Here is a 13,309-nt window from a genome sequence, read left to right as displayed (position 1 = left end):
TAACATCAAGATAATTATCGACAGTCACAAAGCTGCCGCGCTCGTTGACACCGGGGCTGATTATTCGGCATTTTGTGGAGAATTTTGCCGGCGACTGCATACAGTGACTACCCCGTGGGATGGCCCTCCAATACGAACCGCGGGAGGTCACTTGGTATACCCTAAGGGAAAATGCACCGCCCGTATCGAAATTCATGGCGAGACCTGCCCAGCAAAATTTGTAATGCAGGAGCATTACTCTAAAGATGTTATTTTGGGAATGAACTTTCTTCGCGAATATGGCGCAGTGATCGACGTGGGGCAGAACAAATTGACGCTCCGGACATGTTCTGTTTTGCCAAGGCCTCATGCAGATAGCCGAGCTGAGCTTCGAGTAGACTCCGAACACGTAAATTCGCCGCCGCTGTCGAGTTTTTCTGACTGCAAGTTACAGCCGAAACATCTGTTTGGGGCGAAGGTGTCATGGAAGGAAATGTTGGAATGCTATTTACGAGGAGAATCGGCGAGAGCAATAGGAAACGTTAACGAAGGGCGGGCCAACGTCATCGTGACCAACTTTAGGAATGAGCCGCAACACATGGAAGAAACTAGTTATGTTCATGAGGCCGTGGCGTTTTCTGACCAAGGCTTGTCATCCGGACCACAAGAAAAACGGGAATTGCAGCTGAACCTAGATAAAAGACTAGAGTTGTCCCAGACGCGCGATCTTCTCGAACTTTTACATCGATACAACGATTGTTTTGCCACGACATCCAGGGTACGCCAGATGACTCTCGCAAAACAAAGAATTATTGTCGATGGCGCAACACATCCGATTCGCCAACAGCCATACCGGGTTTCCTTAAAAGAAAGAGACGATACTAGAGCAAGTGCGTGAAATGATGAACGACGCCGTCATCCAGCCTTCCAACAGTCCGTGGGCTGCACCTGTGGTGCTGGTTAAAAAGGAAAACGGGTCACTTGGGTTCTGCGTAGATTACCGGCGACTCAATAAAGTGACAAATAAGGATGTATACCCTCTGCTACGAATCGACGACCCCCTCGATCGACTCCGTCCCGCCCGCTATTTTTTGTCGATCAATTTGAACAGCAGATACTGGCAGACTGAAGTAGATAAGCGAGGTCCGGAGAAAACTGTAGTTATAACACCAGATGGCTATGAGTTTAAGGTGATGCCGTTTGGTTTATTTACTGCCCATGCACAATTCCAACGAGTCATGGACACTGTTCTCGCGGGACTGAAGTGGCAGACCTGTCTTGTGTATTTAGATGATGTTATTTTTCCGAGCGCCTTTGCCGACCATCTTGTGCGTCTCTAAGCGGTTCTCCAGGCTATACGGAAGACCGGCCTCACACTCAAGCCTTCAAAATGCCGGTTCGCGTACAGCGAGTTAAAGTTTCTTGGGCATATTTCCAGCCACGCGGGCGTGAAACCAGATCCTGAAAAAACAGCAGCCTTAGCGTCGTTTCCACGGCCGTCGGACAAAAAGAGTCTGAGAAGGTTTCTTCGGTTGTGCACCTACTTCAGACGTTTTGTACACAACTTCGCCCAGATCGCCGCGCCCCTGATCCACCTTACAAAGATAGTATCGCTTTTGAGTGGAATGAGAAGCAGGAGTCAGCGTTCAGGCAGCTAAAACAAGCCCTTCAAACACCATTTGTACTAGGACACTTCGATCAAGCTGCCGACATTGAGCTCCCCCCGACGCCAGCAACAAAGGACGGGGTGCAGTACTTGTGGAATCGCAGGACGGCGCTGAGCGAGTTATGGCGTACGCTAGCCGCGCCCTTTCCAAGGCAGGGTGTAATTACTCAACGGAAAAGGAGTGCCTCGCTGTCATCTGGGCAACAACAAACGCTGCCATTTTCGTGTGGTTACCGACCACCACTCATTATGTTGGTTGGTCAACCTGAAGGATCATGCGGGACGGCTCGCTCGATGGAGCCTTCGACTGCACGAGTACGACATCCCTATTGTATATAAATCCGGTCGAAAGCATCATGACGCTGATTGCCTGTCTCGAGCCCCCCTGGAGCCGGCGCCAGGGGACGATGATAACGCCGACAGCTTTATTGCGGTCTTAAACACGGCAGATATGGCGGTTCGACAATCACATTATCCACAGCTTGGCCAGCTAATGGCGCACCTTGAAGGAGACGACCACGTGGTACCTAGTGTTTTCCTGCGTGTCCTAACCACACTTAGAATTCGGAACGGCGTCCTGTACAAAACGAACTTCGACAGCAGCCAGACATCGTGGCTTCTTGTTGTCCCGAAAGATCTGCGTAGCGAGATCACGGAAGCTTGACATGATGATCCTACAGCTGGTCACCTTGGTTACAGCCGAACGCTTTCATGGATTCGCGAAAAGCATTACTGGCCCAAACTCGCTAAGTATGCGCGTCAGTACCCAAGAACTAGTGGCGAGTGTCAACAGCGGAAGACGCTACCCACACGTCCGGCGGGCTTTCTTCAGCCAATCAAACAACCCAGTGCCCCGTTCCACACAATCGGAATGAATTTTCTTGACCAATTTCCCACGTCCCAGTCCGGCAACAAATACATCATAGTAGCGACAGACTACTTGACGCGCTATGCGGAGTCCCGCACAGTTCCGTCTGCGATGGCTGCGGAGGCAGCCACATTTTTCAGTGAGTGTATTGTCTTGAGCCATTTCGCACCAGCTGTCTTGATCACTGACCCAAGTACCGCATTTCTGGCACAACCTCTACAAGAGATCCTGCGTGTTAAGCTGTACCAGCCACTGTCTAACTAGTGCGTATCATCCTTAAACCAATGGGCTGACGGAGAGGCTCAACAAGACGATGGCTGATACGATCGCCATGTACGTGGACGCCGAACATCAAAATTGGGACGAGGTGTCACCTTGTTACGTTTTCTTACAATACTGCAGTCCAGAAGACAACACATATGTCACCTTTCCAACTGGCGCCTGGCAGAAAGGTCACTACAATGCTCGATGCTATGCTGCCACGCGAGCCGCCTCACGGCGTCACCGATGATGCTCGACTAGTATGCAAACGCGCGGAGGAGGCTCAACAACTGGCACGACTCAACTTACAGCACCAACAACATACCGACGCTCATCGCTACAACCTCCGGAGACGTAACGTTGATTTTCGACCTGGTGATAAGGTCAGGGTTTGGACACCGGTTCGCCGTCGAGGCCTTTCGGAGAAACTTATGAAGCGCTACTTTGGACCGTACACGGTTATTCATCGCATCGGTGACCTCAACTACGAGGTGCTTCACAGCGGAAGCCGACCCTCGTCACGCCTTTCCTCACGGCCTGAAGTTGCTCATGTTGTCCGGCTTAAGCCGTATTACGTGTGACCCTGGAGGAATCCTTCGATGTTTTGTCCGCTGCATTTTTTATCGCGAAACACGTGCAGACACTAACCGTGTTTTTGATGGTGGTTTCTTTTTTTTCGTTTAGCATCGAGACGATGCTTCTTTCGAAAAGGAGGCAGTGTAGCGTCCGAAGAAGAAGCGCGATCGCTTCGACAAAGACGACGCTGCTGCCGCGACTCGCGTACGGGCTGGTTCCGCTGCTATTGTGCTGCATTGTACCGCTGTCCTGTTGATCCGAAGTTCCTGTGTGTCAGGACGTGACAATATGATCGATAGTAGATTGCCGTTTCTGAAAACCTGCTTGATCCTTTGCTTGACTGCAGTCTAAGGTTGTCCAGATTCTATTAGCGATTACCTTGGTAAACACCTTATACGTAACAGACAGTAAGCTGATTAGTCTGTAACTTTTAGGCTCCTTGGCGTCCCCTTTTTTATGAATGAGGATAACGTTTGCGTTTTTTCATGATTCCGGTGCCGTCGATGCCACCAAGCACTGCAGATACAGGGTGGCCAGTTTTTCTAGCATGATATCCTCCCGTCCTTTAACAAAACTATAGTTATCTGTTCCTCTCCAGCTGCGTTTCCCTTTTCATAGTTTCTATTGCTTTCTTAACCTCATCCTTCGTCACTGGTGGAACGTCTGACTGTTTTTCCCTACCGCCAATCTCATTATAGTCCTGATTACTTTGGCTGCTGTAGAGATCGGTATAGAACTCCTAAGTTCTCCTAAGTTACTTTGACTAACTTGTCCATATTCGTGATGACGTTGCCCGCCTTGTCCCTTAGCGCATACATCTGATTTTTGCATATGCCCAATTTCTTCACCGCTTTAATGTTTCTCCCATTCTTTACAGCATGCTCAGTTTCTGCATGTTATACTTCCTTATATCGGCCACTTTGCGCTTATTGATTAACTTTGATATCTCTGCCAATTCTATCTGGTAGTAAACAAGTTGTAAATCGCTCAGCCATGGCAGGTGGAACGTTCTTTTTCGGCACAATACTTGCTGTACACAAGGAAAAAATGAGGCCGCGTTCGTTTCATCGAGTGCCGCCGAAACTTAACCCCACTACCCCACTGAGAGACCGATATACTGCCGTCACCCATAGGTGTAGAACTCGTGGCAAATATTGTCGCACACGATGGTTACCTCCATAAGCGCTCCATGCAGTTTACCTCATACCAATAAGTCTTATAAGTGCGTGTTTCAAATAAAAGCTGTTTATAAATTCGGGTGCATGTCAACCCTGCAAAAAGACAGTGTTTTGTTTTGTTTTAAGAGACGTAGCGATAGAAGCATTTATACAAACAGCCTACTTCTTACCTAGTTCTGGTTTGTCCAAATTATTGCTCTCAATATCGATAGGTGTAAAGCGTTCGCAATGAGCGCACTCCCTATTTCTTGGGAGATTATTTTGGAGGAAATGCATTCATCAAGCGAATAAATACAGATATCGCCGTACCGACACATCGCGCCACAGCTCCATAAAGAACAAAAACACCTTGCAGCTATACACTGCGCGGCGTGCACATTCACATACATCTAAATGTTTCTCAGAGAGAGAAAGGTCCACCTTAGCATAGAGGGCAAGTTTTGACCCAATAGCCATGGCAACAAGGACATGCACACTGCAAAGCGCGGCCCTCTCGCCCTGGCTCTAACGCTGCCCTTGAACAACTGTCCCAAAAGCTTGTCGAAATAGAGGCAAGCCGTTATAATTTTATAGGTGGGCGTCACCACCTTTTCAATGCAAGGCAACCATGATCAAATCAAACAGCGCCTTAAGAAGCCGCAGAAGCTACGCGGACTCGTGTTCTAGACGTGGAGCTGAACGGACGTGCTTTGCTTGTGCTCCACTATTTTCTACCTATTTCGCCGGATATCCCCAACATCTGTACACGAATCTTTACCGACGCATCCGTGAAGGTGAGAGGATTCGTTGGTCACCTTCGGAGCTCAATTACGTCCATCTACGACCTTTCTGGGCTACGTTTGTGCTCTGCCACGCCACCGATGCGCTAAGGATAGCGTTCGATGCTCGACACCGAGCCCCTGCGCAGCGCGCAGCTGCGTTTCCGCGCTACACCTGCGTTCGTTACCACCACCACCGCTTTCGCAAACCTCGAAGCCGCCGACATGGTCTACCAAGTCGAAGGTGTTTCTATCACCTCTGTCGAGCTTGAAACAGCCTCGCACTGGGTCTGGGCCGTGAATGCACACTGTGCAGCTGCGTCCCACCAGCTCGACATCTCGCAACCACCCGCCTCGACCTCATTCAAGTCTGACACTCCACCGTCAACAACCATTACCCCTACTGTCACTCTCCATCGCCATGCTCCCCTCCCTCGCCTCCCTGCGGAAGGCTTCAAAATCGGCTTCAGACCAGGAGGTTGGCTTGACTTACGCAACTGTACTAATGGAGCATTGCTCCATATTCTATGCACCCATGCCAACATCGATTATGCCACCGCCCGTGCCGCCGACAGTGTGCGAATAAATCTGTACAACTCCCTGCCAATCAGCACCCCATCTGAGCCGCGCGCTGGTCTCTATCTTCGAATGTCGGAACTCCGCATTGGGGGCATCTCTTACCCCCGGCTTTACTACATCGCCGCACCCTACAACGCCCTCCGCAGCATTTATACAACGCTGTGGACACAAACACAGGACGAGATTATCCAGGACCTGCAGTCTATGAATCTCAACACACCCTACGCCAACGCCGACGCGCGGCAGCTGGGGCGCACGAATCCATTCTCATCACGTTCCCCAGCTCCATTATGTTCAACTGTGGGATCTACCGCTGCCACCCGTTCGCCAGAAAGCCGACGTCTGCACGAACTGCTGGGCTCCTTGCCACCATATGGACCTATGCACAAAGCCCAAGTCTGACATGTACCACCGCTGCAATCAGGCCCACCATGCAGTCGAGTCCCCCACCTGCGTCCCCTGCTGCATCCTGTGCAAGGAGGCCCACATCGCAGGTTCACGCCCGTGCAGGCTCCGGTTCAACCGGAACACACCATCGTCACCCCCGGCTACCTCCAAGCAGCAGCCTCCCCCCAGCGCCTCCCGCCAGGCCCATCCTCAAGAGTTCCCGGCTTTCCCGACCCCGCCGTTGGTCTGCTTCCCGTGGTGCACAGCCCACCAGCCGCCACTGCTTTATCTCCTTCCCGCCTCTGCCCAAGTCGGAGGCTTCCTCCATCCCCGCCAACAGTTCCTTCGAGACCATATCACCGGAAAGCCGGAAATCGCAGCACCACACTCCGGACACCAAATTCACGACCCTCGAGGCTACTATCGCTGCCCAGCTACTCCAAATTAAGGAACTGTCGCGCAGGCTGCAGGACGCCCTGGCGGGTCTTTCCTCCCCAGCTCCCCTTCCTCCTTCCCCAGCTCCCGCACCTCTATAGTCACCTCCGCCGGTGTCACCTGAGGAGCCGATGAACACGGCACTTTCGGCTACGTCATCGCGCTCTTCCTCTTCAGCGCGCAGCCCCCCCCAAATAAACCCGATCCCCTTCGTACTATGCTGTCGCGTCAGAGCGTGACATAGCTCGCCCAATAGACTCCTCGTTGGAGGCGTCCTACCAGCGCATCATGGCTCGTTTCGCGCAACTTTAGGATCGCATCTCCAGTATGGACACCCGCATTGCCGCTATTGAATGCCACCTCAGGGTCCTTGGCAATAGGGTCGTGGCCCCAGAGGCCCGACAGAGTGCGACTGAGTCCGCCCGTGCACAACTCTCGCTCCCCGCCTCACCCATCCTTGGATCTACACCAACCACTTCCAAGAACCTTACCATCTGTCATGGGCAGACACCCCCGCATTTTAATCTCTGGCAGTGGAACTGTAGGAAGTCATACGAAAAACGGAGCACCTTGCAGCTCCACCTCCAGAATGTCCGTCCCGGAACTCTGCCCTCAGTTATAGCACTACAGTAGCCCTTAACTCCCATTAAGTTGTGTGACTACACCTCATTTAATAATTATGAGACCCTCCTGAACATTGCCACCCTAATACCAGGGGTGTGAAACTCCCTATACCTCCCAGCGGCCACGAATTACAGACGCTAGCGCCAAACTCCCCATTATAAGATTATAGCGGGAGGGGGCGCGTAAAAAATGGACTTGACGGGGGAGGCCGTATAGCGGAATGGTCCAAAAAACGGTGCGCTGAAGTGGGCGTCGGTAGGTTGCTTCAAGCAGCGCGGGTCGCGCGCTCGCGTGCGCCCGCGCCCGGGAAAACGCTCTGCCCGTGGATTTTCTACCGCATCATTGTTCTGCCGCGGCGCGACCGGCTCGCGGCAGGAACAGTGTGATCGAAAGAAAAACCACAAGCATAGCGCTCTCGAGGGCGCAGGCGCTCGCGAGCAAGCGTACCCTACCGCAGCAAGAAATAGCACAGAGAACAGCAGATATCGTTTCTCTTTTTTCATTAACTGCACGTCAAACAGAAAATGAAAAGATGCGACAAGGTATTCCTCACACACACGCACTTTACATAGCTAACAGTTTACAGTAGTGTTATGTGTTCTACGCTAACATTGTAACCTTGCATGCTTGCTTTATCACTACAAAAGAACCCAGTTTGCCGGCACTGCTTCTGTCAGCATGCGTACAGTTGATATGAAATTAAATAAATGATGCACATATTCATTCTACGCATTCCATACCATCAAACCAATGTAGAAACATGGAGCAAATACCTACGTTCTGGTAGTTACCTAGTGGTTGGTATTTGATGCAAGTAATCACATGTCACTGTGCTATACATAACCAAAATGTATGATTAAAAATTTACACTGCCCTTCCTGAAAGAACCGTCTTCTTCGAAACGCACGTCTCTCCACAGTACATGGAGGTAACAAGTTCAACAACACGAAACACAGCGGATATCGCCGACTGTAATGGCCAGCACAATCGGCAGACGAGATGGGTCCACGGAGCTGGAGGTGCACGCAGACAAGTCTCTCGTCTCACGAAGGGGCGAAGAGCCAGCAGGAATGAGATGCACAGAGTAAAAGAACCGCGACGAAAAATCGCGACTTTGGCCGATAAGCCAACACGCAGTGAATTCACAGCGCTAGGCTACGCAGACGACCGACGCAGACGACGGTTCTAATTCAAAACGAGCGGAGTCGTAACGGTTGCAGCGGTTCACGCGAGGACGAAGCAAGCCACGCAGCGCAGTCGGCGGCGCCGTCAGTGCGAGGGGAAAATTTAGGCGCGAGGGAGAAGTCCTCCTCCCAGCTTTTTCTTTCCTCCTTGCGCCCCCGCTTGGGAGAATTAGACGGGACGGAAGTGCCCCTGACTTTCCGCGGCCTGCTAATACACTGCAACCTTGCTGCACTGCTCCACCAGCTTGCCATCTTGGACCGTGCCCATCTACTTCTCGAAATCCTTTCCCGTCGTCGCACTGAGGCAAGTTTATCTGTACTCTATGTGTACAAGCCTCAAAAGCACCTGCTCCCTCTTTCCTCCTCGTCCTTCGTAAAGCGCTCTTCTGCGATTGCCGCAGCGCCCTTGTCGTTCTAAGAGATTTCAATGCCCACCATATCAGCTGGTGTTAGACCCAAAACACTAGAAAGGGCAACTCGACTTTGACCCAGATCGAGTGTCTTTCAGTTCATAACCACCTCACTCACCTCACAAGGATTGAATTGAGTGTCCAAAGAGATACTAACCTCGACTTTTCCCTCGCCAAAAATGCTTCTAATCCAATCTGGAATAATACAGGGGTCTCCCTCGGTAGCGGTCACTACATCGTCTGTACCACTTTTCCACTCCCCTCCCTTGCTCGCACCTCTACTCTTCTGACCAAGGCTGTTGACTGGGACTGCTTCCGTTTCACTAGTCCCTACTCCTCCTCGGCTCTTATCACCGATCTCTCTGCCTGGACTGAGAACCTTCTGGCAGGCGTTCGCACTGCCACACCCACACTCCCTGGAGCACCGCACACCACTACTACAGAGAGCTGTCTGCTGCAACTTTGAGAAGCCTATCATGCTGTCCAACGCCGCTTGCTGGCCCCGAAACACAATCGCCACCTGCGCCTCCGTTTGGCATAGCTGGCGCCGGACATGGAGGAGCGCTGCTCCTTTCTTCGGCAACAGTGGGGCCAGACCTGTGACCAAATGGCCAGAAACCTGGGCCTTCATGACAAGTTGTAGATTATCAGGGTGCTGCTAGACTACAGACACATCAAATGTTACCAGCGCAAGCATATCTCCCATCTCGTTCACTCGTCCTCGCTCACCAATACCAAATTTGCGGAGGTACTCCGGGACCGCTACCTTTGCACCGACCCCATTAAACCTCGTCCTTCTTACTCCGGATCCCCCAATCTCAACCTTGATGCGGATATCTCCACGGGCGAGGTACGTGCGGCGCTATTGACGCTCCGCACAATATCGGCCCAGGGAGCGGACCGCATCACTAACAGGGCACTCCGCAACCTAGATATACCCTCCCTCGAAGCCCTTACTGACATTCTCAATATAAATTGGCAAGCTGGCTCTCTTCCCGCCTCCTGGACATCCTCAAACCTGGCATACCTATTGCCGTAGAACCCCTGCGCCCCATATCTCTCACCTCCTGTCTCAGCAAGCAGTTTGAGCACGTCATCCTGGCCCGCCTCCTAACCTACCTAGATGATCAGGACCTGTAACCGGACTCCATGATGGGCTTCCACCCCCAGCTGTCAACCCAGGATGTTATGCTGCAGCTTTCCGATGATGCCCTCCAACCTTCCCACCACAAGCGCACTCGAACCATCATCGCGCTGGACCTCACAAAAGCATTCGACAATGTACACCACACCACTATTCTGGATGCTCTCTTAACTCTCTATGTCGGATACCATTATCATGCTTTCATCATCGCTTTCCTCGGCTGTTGACAGACTTCGGCTGGTGACATGGGCGGAGGAATTCGCGGCAAGACACGCCCTGGATGCCACAACTTGCATCATGAAGGTCGCCGGCAACTCGGCATTTTAATTTCATTTTTTGCCTTCAAAATAAAAGGTTTTCAGCCCCACCACCACCAGAAGCTATGCCAAGGAATGAGGCTTGTGCTGCTGCCCCGAAAAGTCGGAACTTAATTTTCGCAAAACAGTGTACGAACAGAGTCAACATCTTCACCGGTGACCTACAAATGCAAGTGGATACTGGTAAGATTATCTCACTAAAAACAGTGGGAATTCGAAATGAACAAAATGATTTTGGACATCATCAATAGCAATTAGGTATGCAACCAATAAGCACATACTAGTTTCATATCCTACCTGACTTCGATTCTTTCAAATAGTCTTTATTGCGCATAAACGTCAACATCTCATCGAAAACACTGTACCTACTGCGAAAATTTGTACCGGCGAAGAGACCTTGTGAAAATTGTTTCAGGCAACTGGAGAGAAATATTTTAATGACAACAGGAAAGACAAAGCAACACCCTTGTTTCGGTTTGCTTTACGAGATTTAAAATCCCAGTGACTCGGCTCACTGTAATGGAGGGCTATAACTTCAACATCTGGGGTGCCTTCTCCATGCACTAAAATAATACAGTAAACGGGTGCCTCGCATTTCGCCTGTACCAAAACGCGCCCCCTGCTGCCGGGATCGCGCACTGGCATCCCTGTACAACGGGCTAACATCTGAACCACTGGAGAAAAACGTAGCAAAGCCATTGTCACTAACCGTGGTTGTAGTCGCCACCCCCGAAATTCTGATGAGTTGACGCGAAGGCGCTGGAGTCACTGGTCTCCGACTTCGTGGCCCTGTGGTGACCCAGGTCACGGAGGCTTCTTCTGGCCCCAGGAGAGAGCCAGGTGGCACGCCACTCACGGTGGCTCAGTCAGGAGCTAAAAGAAAAGCGCATAGCCTGTACGCAACTCCTCAGCCTACACATTGGGCATAACAAAACCAAGTTCCATATGCATCGACTCGCCAAATTTTTTCCCAGTTTTACAGGCTACACATGGCATTATTCTTCTAAAAAAAACTTGTGTTTGTCTGTTGAGCAGTTATTTCATTTTATCATGCCAGCGGTGACGGTGGGTAATAAAACTACTAAAAGGCGCTTTGTTTATCAAAAACCTAACTTACAGCAATATATGCAGATACAAATATACACACATTTTCAGCCAATTCCAGAATTAGTTGGACCTTCCAATAGGCCCATTTGCAATTTCAGTCGAAGTTTTCAGTTCCTCACAGGCAATGGTATGTTGTATGATTATAACCAGGCTAATTAGCCCCCAGGTGTTATTCGAGCCTCATCTGGAATCTCTGAAACCAATTGCAAAGCCTAAATGAATCCAATTAAACTGAAATACCATTGGCCCAAATGGTTTGCACCAGTTAGATGGTCCAATTAGATACCCGTGTTCAAATGGTTCCGATTTGATCTGTGGCCGGCCAGCCAAACACCCCAGGGTTTGCATTTGTTAGACATGCTTAATGCTCCAGAGCAACTAAGGCTGAACAATGCTGCATTGTAACACTCAAGAAATTTCGACCGCCTTGGCTTCCATTTCAGAATACCTATAAGATTATGTTGGTATTGTCAATCAGACATTAAAATTATTTTATTGGGCTGGAAGTCACAATAAAACAATTGTGGCATCTTGGTCACCGACCCTCAGACTAAATAAAGTAAACAGCTAATATTTCGGGGGAGGGGGGGGGGGGGCGGGGGCACTTAACACTTTCCTTTCAGCATCTATACTCATTGATAGCCCGCAACCGATGGTTTCACGATTCGAATTTTCCCGCTTTCAAAGCACTCCTTGACAAGTGGCATCATCCAATGAGAAATAGAACACTTCTTTCAGTTTTGCTTTTCATTTATTTTTTCCGCCGTGCCGCACCCGCCCAGATGGTCTCCAGAGTCACGTGTTCGACGCTCCTTGTTTACATCATGGAGTCGACGTCACGTGCTCTTGCTGCGCGGGAACTTGCGTTTCCGCTAAGTTGACTAATCGGAAAGCTCGTTTTTGGATGCGAACAGCAGCAGTGATGACTCCGAAGACGAATTCAGCTCTTCAGAATTTAGCACTGACAGCGAAACTGTATCAAACTGACCCGGAACATCGAAAGCTACACCCCGATAAGAGTCACCCGCGTTCGATGCTCGCATTTTCCCGCTTTCGATGCGCTTCCTGATGAGTGGCCTCATTCAGTGGGTCTCTGGAGTCGGGTGATCAGCGCCCCTTGTTTACATCATGGCGTCGACATCGCGCGCTCCTGCTTCCGCATAGTTTCGCGGAAGTTGGCGCATCAGAAAGCTCGCTTTTGGATGCGAGCAGCAGCAAAGATGACTCGGAAGACGAATTCAGCTCTTCAGACTTTAGCATTGACAGCCAAATCACGTCAAACCGACCCGGAATATGAACAGCCATGCCTCGGTAAGTTTCGCGTTCGCTCCCCCGAAAATTCCCGCTTTTGCTGCGCACTGATTGGAGGAGATCACTGTTCTGAAGGTCACAAATATTATCTGCAGGGTGACATCTTTTTGGTAGTATTGCTTGCCGCCGGCAGCGCAGGGAGTCGTGTTTTTCGCTAGAGGACAGCAAGGGGTCGACCTCGACTACTGTTTTCTTTCCTAACTCAGCGAATACTGCACACAGAAAGCTAGAATTGCCTGCAGGACCAATATCCCGCGAATGTCCAGACCAATATCCCGCATTCCACGAGTCGATAGGTTTGAGCTTTCACTTTAGGGTTGCCATTTCACATGATTTATACCCGTGTCATACGAGCAAGCAAAAACGTTTTCACCTAAGCGGTCCTTTAGTGAATTGAGACTTTTATTCAAAAGGAATTGCATAGCAGACACACGGCTCTGGCCATCTCTTTTTCACGTTTCCTACCGCGAAAGCTATCGAAAGCGTGGCGCTAGATCCTGAAACAAAACCACTCAAAATAAACTG

Source organism: Amblyomma maculatum, unplaced genomic scaffold (genome assembly GCF_055883805.1).
Source record: "Amblyomma maculatum isolate TAMU_Amacu unplaced genomic scaffold, ASM5588380v1 scaffold_13, whole genome shotgun sequence".
NCBI lineage: Eukaryota > Metazoa > Arthropoda > Arachnida > Ixodida > Ixodidae > Amblyomma > Amblyomma maculatum.
Note: the sequence above shows the minus strand (reverse complement) of the source record.